This window comes from Saccostrea cucullata, unplaced genomic scaffold (assembly GCF_032062105.1).
Source record: "Saccostrea cucullata isolate Sc308-1 unplaced genomic scaffold, CSIRO_AGI_Scuc_v1 ctg15264, whole genome shotgun sequence".
NCBI lineage: Eukaryota > Metazoa > Mollusca > Bivalvia > Ostreida > Ostreidae > Saccostrea > Saccostrea cuccullata.
In genome coordinates, this window is record NW_026941157.1 from 1 (window position 1) to 12,802 (window position 12,802).

The 12,802-nt window shown below is 34.6% G+C and overlaps 1 pseudogene; it reads right to left on the reverse strand.

Moving 5' to 3' along the window:
• Window positions 1-3,696: 3,696 nt before the first annotated feature.
• On the reverse strand, window positions 3,697-10,072 carry LOC134257320 (replication protein A 32 kDa subunit-B-like; annotated as a pseudogene).
• Window positions 10,073-12,802: the final 2,730 nt, after the last annotated feature.

Sequence of the window (12,802 nt, forward strand, 5' to 3'; positions counted from 1 at the left end):
TGGAGGGAAAGAGTGACAGACGGACAACGGACAGACAGACAGACAGACAGACGGACGGACAGAGTGATTACTATAGGGCACCCGCAAATCCTTGCGGGGCCCTAATTAGGGAAAGGTTAAAGGTTTACTATATAACTGCATGTTTTTCAGGGACTTGCTTATCCTCCATAATGGTTCTACATCCAATTTAATCATGAAAAGAGAAAAGGCATCAGTTGATCTGATACTGGTCATGCAACATCCAGCTAAACAAAATCAATAGACTAGAACTTTGTTGAAAGTGGGTAATCCACCATGAATCTTAAAATCTCGGGTGAAGTGCAACATGGGCTGAAAAACACGGAGTATTAAAATAATTGATAAATCATTCTACACATAACCTCAGAAGTGAGAAAAAATCTGTTCAGTATTTAAAACATTATACACTGTCAGATCATAGCTATTTTAAGATCACCTCATATCAACCTATTCATCCTCTATTTGCCGCCTATCTCGTTACTGAATTAAGAAAAAAAACAACTACTTTTTCAAGTTTTATTCTGATACAGAAAACAAAATTGCCCATTAGTATCTCTTCAAGAAAAGTAACTCTACCAAATCATGACATTCCAGAGATCTTTGTTTCCAGATGGTTTGCTTTTATCTCTGTAAGGTATTTAGTACATGAACTATATAATATCAGCATACATGTACCTTCTATTTTACAGTAAAACGGTTGTACATTATTTACAGAGTTATAGTGCACAGCCTATAAATAAGAATCCAGAGACCATATCTGGATCATTAACATTTTTTTTTTCAGTTTCTATGGTCCACTAATGAAAATTTACAGCTCAGCTGTCTGTTGCCTTGTAATGGTCTTCATCTATTGTGGAGTAAATGTGACCTTCGCTGCTCAAAAATTCTATGGCTTCTCTGTAATAGAAACAACAGAGAAGTAAATTAGTTATCTGATAAAACTTCAGATTTTTTTAAAATACAAGAGGCCCACGGGCCTTATAGGTCATCACCTGAGTATCATGTAACAACTTTCCAGCGATTGTATTTGGTTTGTGTTTTAATCCAAAAGCCATGAAATTCACAAATTTTGAAAGAGGCACCACTGCTTATCAAAGGGCAGATTTCAAAGCATTAATTTATTTTTAGTCAAAGTACCCCCCTGGTACCCCTGACCCAGCGGCCCTGAAATTATGTATTTTGAAAGAGGCCACTTTCTTCATTATAAGGCCAGAATTTTTTTATGGTTAGGTTTAGTTTTGAACATGAGAATGAAAAAGTCCCGAAGGAGACGGAAATTTAAAAAAAAATTTGATAAATCAATTATTAACATTTGTACATTCTTTTTTATGCTATCCTAATAGGCTCCTTACCACTGCACACATAATGCTTAAAAATTGGAAAGTAGAACATTTAATTGCTTATTTCATCATCTGCCAGTTTGGGCCAGTTATATAAATTTTGTGATGTTGATCAAAATATATTTTAAAAAATCAATTCTATAAAAGTCTTTCAATATATCTTTATTTTTTTAATATGTGTTAGGTGAATGTGTAGACATTGTTCTAAAATTTACTTGATGCCTAAAATTATAATTCCTATCATAAAACAGACAGGGAGTATTGGGGAATAGGGTGAACATTTTTATCAATTAAGTGTGAAATAATTTTTCTGGCTGATACAAATGATACTACATGCCTGTATATATTTATATATTCTTGCCTTTTAATAGTTGAATTTTTTTTTATTTCTTCAGGTTATTGTTTATTTCTTCCTCAAATGGACTTAACTTCTCCCATAGTTTTATTCATTACATCTGATGCATAAGCAACCCTTTTCTGAAGAATGATGCTTAGACTGTAAGCTATAACAGAGACCTAAACAATGTCGCTGGCAATATGCAATAGCTACCACGAGCAGTTTAAAAGCTGGGGGAGGAAAATAATTTAAAGACAGATACTTTTGAAACGAATACATAATTATCTCACCAGCATGTCATTGTGCAACAAAGTCATCAGCATTTTATTTGTCCTTTGGACGGGTGAAACGTTTTGAATGGCACTCTTATCGATGAATTTTACACTAAACCAAGCTATCTTCTGAAAAGATCTAGCTTTATTTACCCGCCATTTCATCATAAAACCGGAACTGTGAGTTCGTTGAAATCTCAATCCCGACTCAAATTTGACATCGGAAAGAAATCTTTTTTTATTTCTTTTCTGAAAATTCAAAACCTTGAGCGGAGGGTTTGTAAAACTGAAAATAAAATAAATCCTGGCCTTAAATATGTAATTAGATCATTAGCATATTAACCAGGAGCAAAGGATAAGATTTTCAAAGAATTCATGCATTTCACTATATAATCATCAGAGCCCCACCCTAAAACAAGAACCCCTGACCCTGGGGCCATAAAATTCACAATTTTGGTAGAGGCACTCTTGCTCATCATAACTATGTACTTAGTTAGTTTATTTAATACCCAGGAGCAGAGAAAAAGATTTTCAAAGAATTCATGTATTTTCACTATATAATCAATAGAGCCCCGCCCTAACACCAGAACCCCTGACCCTGGGGCCATAAAATTCACAATTTTGGTAGAGGCACTCTTGCTCATCATAACTATGCACTTAGTTAGTTTATTTAATACTGAGGAGCAGAGAAGAAGATTTTCAAAGAAATAATGCATTTTCATTATATACTTATTTAGCCCCGCCCTACCACTAGAACCCCTGACCCCAGGGCCATGAATTTCACAATTTTGGTAGAGGACTCATTGCTGATTACAATCATGCAAACAGTTTGACTGCTTAATGTCCAGGAGTAAAGAAGAAGATTTTTAAAGATTGCATTAATTTTAGTGGTTTTGGCCCCACCTTTCAGGCCCCAGGGACCATGGAATTCAAAATTTTTGTTCCCCTTCACCCATGGATGCTTTGTGCAAAAATTGGTTGAGTGGTTTCCGAAAAGAAGCTGAAAATGTTCAAATGTGAACACACGACGGACGATGGACGACGCCTTACGCCGACGGACGCAAACAGATGGCAATAGGTCACCTGAGTTACTCAGGTGACCTAATAAATAAGGGGCATAACTCTGTCAAATATGGCATGATTATAACCTTGAAAACACAACTTGACCTAGATATTCATCTGATATATCTGTATACCAAATTTCATTTCAATATGTGCAACGGTTTGAAGAAAATAAACGGAAACTTAGTGGAGCGACAGACCTGACAGGCCTTGCAAAAATTCCTAATTTTGAAGAAGGGGGAAATTTTAAGTTATCTCCATAATCATGCAGACAGAAATCATCAAAACCCTTGTTTAAATCACTCAGATTATCTGAATTTGGTGCTCAATGAAAATGGAAATCCACATTTACACAGTCTTATGCTGTTGCAAAAGTATAAAAGTACAATCTAAAGCTATGTTTGCAAATGATTTCAAGGTATCTTACAACACTGCCTATTCACAATAGCTAAGGAATGTCATATAAAGTAAAGAGGCATAAAAAATTAGACTGGTAGTCCCATAAAAACAAAAAAAAAAAGAAAAAAAAAAAAAAAACTCATCTCAACATTGGAATTTTTCTGTTTTTCAAATCAACCAGATAAAAACTTGGCATATTTTACTGAATCTAATTGACTCAAAATTATAAAACCTCAAACCTTGATCAATCTGTTTTATTATCATTACATCAGCTTGTGACTGTAAGTGTATCAGTAGAATGTAGCACTGAAACTGGTTTTGGAATTTTTATAAATCCAAGGACCATACCACTATCCTGATTCAAAATATCTCCTGTGGTTGTTTTGTTATGGGAGCTCCTGAGAACTTGACCTAGACAATACCATACAAATATATATCTGTATACCGAATAATAAAATTTATTATTTCCTATGGCTTTTAACACAAGCTTTGATTGGTTACAGAGTTGGGTGTAAATTTCCATGCACCTGACTTGAGCTGGAGGTAAATAAAACGTGACGTCACAATGCATAGTTTTTATATGATAAAAAGCAAATGACATGACGTCGCAATGCATTGTATTACATAGTAAAACTTATCGTAGGTTGAGACACAGCATGTTTACAAAGAATTTATTTTGGAACATAGGAAATCAATTCGTTATCCAGGTCCAATCAAGGGTGTACAAATGTATTCCATACACCTTTCAGTCTCAGGGTGTATGGAATAAAACCTGGGTAAATCTAAAGCTATGTTTGCAAATGGATAAGTAAGGTATCTTACAACAGTATTTCACAATGTAGTTATTCTACAATAGCCACTTATTACAGCAAAAATTACGTTCTGCTAAGTTCCCTTTAAGAAAATTGAGATGTGTGAAATTTAGACAAATTTCCTATCTTTGAGATAGCCTCCACCTTAAAACCCCGTTGAGGTGAGGAATGGTACATACACATCATAGTTTCAGAGATACAATTAGCTTCACATACAATACATTTTTCAAGAGAATCAGGTGGAACTGGGATTACTTTAAAGAGGATACATAAGCTTTTACAAATATCTCTTGTGATAGCAATTTTGGTTCAAGCACTGCAACTCCTTAACCAATCTACTCTAGATTTGATTTATTGACCAAATTGATCCAAAGTTACATTAAAATATTCTTAAGACAAAATCAGCTTTGGTGGTTTTGATGTCCTAGGAGTTCTTATTCATTGCCAATCCTTTTTCTGGACGTTTGACCAAGGAAAGAGAGACAGTGCTCTGGACATACTGATTAAGTTTAAAATTAGTATTTTGTTACATACAAATCTTACATTAGCCATTTGTTTGGACAGTGCCAGATGACTGTGAGTGACCTCTAGCATGTGGTAAGTGACCTCATTCATGTCCATCACTGGTACCATTTTAAAAGCAGTAACATTTCTCTGACGTCACAAACGATCGTTTGTCCCATAAACCCTCAAACGTGTTCTCTCTCAAGGCCACAATTCTCTCTGTATCAGGAACACTCTCCTACAATTTTTCGTGGAAATAAAATTCATCAAGTTTCATTTTCAGTAAAATAAAAACAGCCTCCAAATGCATATTTCATGGTGACCTTTACACTTTCAGTGCCTAGGGGCCCATAATATTTATCTCTTAGAAGTAATCCAGAAAACAGAAGCTTTCATCTAAACTTAAAAGGTACATGTATTGCCCAAATAGAATGGTATGTGAAGAAGACTTCAGAGTAAAACATCCCTTCTTAAAAGGGCTTAGGAATATATTTCCACTTACATCATTATCAACAAACTGTTTGACTTCCAGTGGTGGTCCTGTCATGTCATCCCCCTCATACTCTATCCTTGTTGGCGACTCTTTCACAGCAATAATTAAACCAACTTATCTGTAAAGCAGATATAAAGCTTTTACATCTTGAATGAGATTACAAGAAAACTTCTCTTTAATAAGAACAAGAGGCCCATGGGCCTTATAGGTCACCTGAGCATTATTCAACAACTTTCCAGTGATTGAAGTTGATCCATGTTTTAAGCCAGATGCTATAGCATTTACAATTTGGTCATCATAACTATACACTTAGCAGTTCCTTAGTTTGGTTACTTTATACCCATAGACAGGGTAGGAGAACAAAAAATGCATTTCAAGTAATATTCAGCAATAATCAGTAGTGCCGCTCCCACACATGAACCCTTGACTCTTAGGCCTAGATCACACATTGCACTATTTTTGGAAAGACATCCTTGCTTTTCAAAAATATTTGATTAATACCAAGGAGCACATTTCAAACAATTCATTCATTTTTAGTATATAAGTACAGCCCCCCCCCCCTCGATGGTGCAACTGACCCTGGGGGCCTTGAAATTTACAATTCTTGAAGATTAGGGATTGCTCATAACTATATAGGTAGTTCATCTGCTTAAAACCTAGGAACAAAGAAGAAAATATTCAAAGAATTAATGTTTTTTCACTATACATGTATAATCAATACAGCCCCGCCCTAACACCAGAATCCCTGGCCCTGGGGCCATAAAATTCACAATTTTGGTGGTAGAGGCACTCTTGCTCATCATAACTATGTACTTAGTTAGTTTATATGAAACCTAGGAGCAGAGAAGAAGATTTTCAAAGAATTCATGTATTTTCACTATATAATCAAAAGAGCCCCACCCTAATACCAGAACCCCTGACCCTGGGGCCATAAAATTCACAATTTTGGAAGAGGCACTCTTGCTCATCATAACTATGTACTTAGTTAGTTTATTTAATACCCAGGAGCAGAGAAAAAGATTTTCAAAAAATTCATGTATTTTCAGTAAAATAAAGAGCCCCACCCTAAAACCAGAACCCCTGACCCTGGGGCCATAAAATTCACAATTTTCAGTGCACTCTTGCTCATCATAACTATGTATCTAGTTAGTTTATTTCATATTCAGGAGCAGAGAAGAAGATTTTCAGAAATAATGCATTTTCACTATATACTTATTTAGCCCTGCCCTAGCACATGTACCCCTGCCCAAATAGAATGGTATGTGAAGAAGACTTCAGAGTAAAACATCCCTTCTTAAAAGGGCTTAGGAATATATTTCCACTTACATCATTATCAACAAACTGTTTGACTTCCAGTGGTGGTCCTGTCATGTCATCCACCTCATAATCTATCCTTGTTGGCGACTCTTTCACAGCAATAATTAAACCAACAATGGTTATCTGTAAAGCAGATATAAAGCTTTTACATCTTGAATGAGATTACAAGAAAACTTATCTTTAATAAGAAAAATATCCACTTTCCATTTTAAACATTTGATATAAAATCTCTAGTTACTAAATTTACTTGTACAGTAAATTTTCAGTTGTGTTTTAAGCACATATGATCTCCTTCTAAGTAATATACCTGAGCTAATTCAATGTCTCCGGAGTAAAATTTGTCGTCATTCTGTGATGCGCTGAGAATTTCAGCAGTTGTGCAAGGAAGTATGTTCTGTGCCCTGTTACGACTCTGAAAAAGCAACAAAATCCAAAATATGTATATATAATTACAGACCTGTTTACCCATATCCTTGTCTCTCAGTATTTTTTAATTTTCCATGAGATTTTGGCATTTGCCAGTAAGATTTCATTTTCCATCGATTTTACATACATTTATGGTGAACAACTGCTTTTCTGATTACTAAAACATAATTTAATAATAGGGTCTTTGTCATTTTATACCACAGCGCCTTGGCAACCCGACATCACTTCTGTGTTTGAAATCTTTCTCTCTTTTAGCAATTAAAAATCGTGAAAGAAGGATATGGACTGAGACTGATCAAAACGAAAACAAATTGCTAAATTCCAAACACATGTATTTCCGATTTCCGTATTTTCATAATAGCAAACGTGAGACATATCTTGGACTAAAAATCCGTAAAAAATACGGCGAAATCATAAGAGTAAACAGGTCTGTAATTATTAGTGTTGGCAACGAGTACCCGGTTAACCGGTTAACCGTCGAACGATGCGAGTATCGGTTAGCAAAAATGCTATTCGGTTACTCGGATTAAATGCATCTTATATGTAAATAACCAAAAAATAAAATGTTAATTTGTTTATAAGTGTAAAAATAAACAATTCGTTTTTTCCTTTACCGTTAGACTTAATGATCTATGGTTTCACTACTACGATTGATTGGTTTTCACACTTAATCAATGTTAATTGATAGCTTTAATTGCCAGCAGGTTATATAAGTTTTGAAGACTCGAGTTATAATTACCTCATTAAATAATTTAACAAGATGCCGCCAAAGACATGTACATGTATAGCTTGGAAATATTTTAAAAGAACAGCTGATTCCATACTTGTAAAATGTAATTAATGTGAATTGGAGTTATCGTGACTTCAAATTTCTAAATAATTATTCTCCTAGAACGTGACATTTATCGGGGGTTGAAAAGTAAAACTGATGAACCACATTGTAAAATAGGTGATACACTGAATATTTATTTTTCTTCTGATTGAATTAATTTTTGATTAAATTTATATTTAAATTCAAGATATTACGTGCGTCTTCTTTTTAAGTTTATAAATAAAAGTTAATTCACAATACCTTCGTGTTTTATTAGAACCGATGAGTAAAAGATGAAATAAATGATACATATGAATAAATCATCCGAGTAACCGGGTACTCGATCGGAAGATTGAGCGAGTAACCGGTTACTAAAAATCGTCCGATTTGCCAACACTAGTAATTATACAAAGCATTCCATGTCAACAAGAAAATAAACACTTTAAACGTTGAAATAAATCATCATACTTTTTATTAATATGCAAACAACATGCATTTAATCATAATCATATATGCTGTATGTATGAGATGGCTCTAGCTCCTAGGATTAACACTTCAAGGCTATTTCTCCTACGATGTAAATTTATCACACACCATTCACAATACATGTATTGTGAAATCACTAATTTTCATGGGTTTTAATTTTCTTTGTTTTAGAAGTATGGAGAGACCCCACAAATTCAAAACTAACATGACCTGTTAAATTTCATATGCATTACTACTAAACATTGTCCAACCACAAAATAAAATCCCAACAAACCATTAATGAAACCACTATTTTGTCCCACAATAAAATAGATTTTTAAGTATTTGAATACTTATTCTGGGTGACGATATCTTTATTTTTGTATAGCATTGTTTCAAAACAAAAGCTTTTCATCTCACTTTTCTCTGTTTCCTTTCACATCTGTTATTAAATGAATTGGCCTCTATGGAAAAATATGCTAATACTGATCTTTTCTCCTACCAAGTTAACAGTTTTAAAAACATCATAATGTAAACACAGGGGCTTGTGTAGAGAAAATAAATCAGTTTAAAAAATTAGTACCTCGGAGAGAAAAATACACAAGGGAGGACGCCATTTTGGATACCACCTCGCTTCATCAGCTATTTTCTCGCTTAAATTGTTAAACTAGACATACGAGCCAGTTCATATCCCTTAATTAATGTTTTTTCTTGATGACCTTACTTGCAGTTTTAATCTTTCTTTGTTTACATTTACAGTCTTGGTCAATTTATCGCGTAAACATCCAAAATCGACAACTCCTTGGCTTCTGAGAAAACGAAAGTATGACACGTGACTTAGAGAATCTTTCGTACTACCCCAGATTCAGTCCAAATTCAACAAATTTTAGAAAAAAGTGAAACCAAAATACTTTAACACAGAAGAGCAAAGAAATAAAATAACAGTCATTGATAAAATGAAAGCATCTGAGTTTACCAATAAAATATTCAAATATGTCAGTTTGGGTACGACTATTACCTTTACAGTAATAGTAAAATCCTGAGGCAAACCGAGCGACACTACGTCACGTGTCACACTTTCGTTTTCTCAGAAGCCAAGGAGTTGTCGATTTTGGATGTTTACGCGATAAATTGACCAAGACTGTAAAATGTAAACAAAGAAAGATTAAAACTGCAAGTAAGGTCATCAAGAAAAAACATTAATTAAGGGATATGAACTGGCTCGTATGTCTAGTTTAACAATTTAAGCGAGAAAATAGCTGATGAAGCGAGGTGGTATCCAAAATGGCGTCCTCCCTTGTGTATTTTCTCTCTGAGGTACTAATTTTTTAAACTGATTTATTTTCTCTACACAAGCCCCTGTGACGTAAACATTGAGGATTCTTACCTTCCTGTCTCCCTGTGTACCTTGTGGTGTTCCAAATCCTCCTGGGGACGAAAATCCACCTTGCCCTTGATCTTGACTGTAACCTGTTTAAAGATATTAGGGTCATCTTTAAAATTTATTTATAGGAATGTCATCGAATGACCGCTTTGACAAGTAGTTAAATTTATACTCATTCATTTTATCATTTCAGGTCTAAAACTAAATATGTCGAGGAACTTCGGGTTTTCCTCTTGAATAGACCAAGACAACTGGCTTCTTCTAATTAAATTAAAAGTCATACAAAATAAATATTTATTCAACAAAAGATTAATATCCATACCTCCCTGATTCCACATTTCTCAACCGTTCCAATGTTTTGCTGTTTTGTTGAAGATGGCGCGAAATGCTCGATAGAGTGTAATCTTCGAACAAATTCCGTATATGATTCCGGTATGTCAAATTTATATCATTCTATTAAAAAAATAATTTATTAATTTCCATTTTTAATCAGATTTCTTTTCAACGTTTTCAAGCTTTGCAATTAAATCCAGACATATTCATCATACTTTTATTTCATTTTGAAAATAATTTCCACTTTGAGATAAACCTTTTTTTAATATTTTTAAAAGGAACGTAGTTAAATAGATATTTTTGTGCGAACAATTTTAAATATAATCATTTTTTTGTAACTGAAATTTTACAATCAACGTTTACCAAAGTTTTTGGTCTTAGTCGTAGGTCCTTTTGTAAAACCGACTTTTATCCTTAGTGTTATTCTTAGGACTGGACAAGGAAATATTTTTTTCATAGGAACGGGGGGGGGGGGGGGGGGCTAATTCAAAGAGAAACAAGATGTGTTTGAAGATTAAACTTTTCTTAAATGCAAATTTAATATATTGGCACCTAAAGTAGGGTTTTCTCACTGGAAATACAATTGTGAAATATAAAAGTAGGACAAGGTTAAAGTTTTTAAATAAGTATGGAAATCTCCAAGGTCAAGGTCAAAAGGTCAAGATAATTGGTATCCAATGAAAGATCTTGCCACAAAGAATACATATGTGAAGTATGGAAGCCCTAGCCCTAATCCTAAGCTAAGGTCAAGGTCAAAGATTTTAAAAAGTAGGTCAAACTCCAAGGTCAAGGTCAAAGGGTAACAATTCTTGATATCATATGAAAGGTCTTGTCACAAGGATTAAATATGAAAAGTATGAAAGCAATAGCCCTAAACCTTCAAAAGTTATGGTCAATGTTTGTTTTTTATAAGTAGGCCAAACTCCAAGGTCGAGGTCAAAGGGTCTAAGTTCTTGGTATCCAATGAAGGTTCTTTTCACGAGGATTACATATGTGAGGTATGAGAGCACTACCCCTTACAATTCAAAAGTTATGGACAAGGTTAAAGTTTTTTTCATAAGTACGGAAATTTCCAAGGTCAAGGTCAAAAGGTCAAAGTTGTTGGTATCCAATGAAAAGTCTTTATACAAAAAATAATTTTATGAAGAATGAAAGTCCTGGTGTCAACTGTTCAAAAGATATGGCCAAAGTAAAAGTTTGGAATATTTGTGTAAAAGTGGGCCAAACTCCAAGGTCAAGGTCAAAAGGTCAAATTTGGTGGTACCCAAAGAAAGGTTTTTTCACAAGGAATAAACATGTGAAATATAAAAGTCATAGCTCCACTAAATCAAAAGTTATGGGCAAGGTTAAAGATTTTGCGAACAAACAGACAGAGAGACAGACAGACGGACGGACACGACAAAAACTATATGCCCCGAAACTTCGTTTACGGGGGCATAAAAATTTAAACCCGAAAAAACAAACATATGTAAACATATACATGTAAGTGAAGTAGTAACCGGATATTAGAATTTGACACATTTTGATATTCCACAATTGAAATCAAGGTTATACCTCCTTAAGGATATGCGATTCTCAGCCAGGAAGGATAACTCCAAAAATTAATATTTAATTTGAAATGCATCAAAATGAAGATTGAAAATTAAATTTTTTCATGCAACAATTTTCATTTTATTCATCTTTATAAAATTCAAGGATTTTGGAAGTCCTAGAAAAGGTCTTATAAAAGTTGACATTTGTACCCTATACAAGGAAAAAAATTCATACGGTTTTAGAGAAGTAAGATTTGATTGAATTTAGCCTTAGATACCCATGCTTATTAGCATGATATAAAATAAGAAGTGATTTGTGGTGTCTTGCAATGATAGAAAAAGCCTTTTACGCTATGTATTTAAGAAATAAAGTCCGCGTTTTCGTGAATGTTGCAGAATAACCTCCGAGGTCGAGAAATGTATGGTACAAACGCTAAATTAAGGATCATCGTTTCCTCTATAGAGAAACGAATTAGGTCACCATGTCTCGATTACGCTGTTTCATTTGTAACAGGAGAGAAGAACAATGCAGCGGATTAGACCGGGATTCGAACCCGGACCCCCTGAATCTCCGGTCAGGTGCTTTACCAACTGAGCTATCAAGCCACCGGCGATCGAACCCAGTTGACCGCCACATTCCTCCCTCCTTAAAGGTCTTTGCCCCCAAAGACCCCATCCCAGGTTCATCCCTGGCAGGAATCTCACCTGTCAATTCCAGGGCATGGCACGGCACCAAATCTGTAACAGGAAAGGAGAAAATGCATGGCTGGACCGGGAGCAGAAGGATAAAACGTACGCTCAACTAGGACCTGGGGTCCCCCGCAAATAGTTCGTCATTTTGCGTAGTAATAAAATATTCTAGGAACTCTTCAGGCATTAAAGGCACAAAAGTAAATTTCATCGATATCAATACGGAGACCTCAGGTCACCTTATATATCAATTGAATTTCATATCATAGACAATTTTCTTTGTCTTACTCCAAAATAATCATATTTATAACTTTATAAAGATCAACTTTCTATTATATATACTAGCAGAAACGTGAAAGTAATAAAGGGTGACGAGAGGTAACCTCATATTGTACATCAATAAGGAGGGGTACCAGAGATCACCTTACATTGTACATCAGTGCGGGACCAGAGGCCACCTTATATTTTACATCAATAGGGAGACCAGTGGTCACCTTATATTGTACATCATCACAGGGATCATAGGTCACCTTACATTTTAAATTTATAGGGGTCCAAAGGTAATCTTTTATTGCACATGATAAGGGGGGCCTGGGGATACCTTATA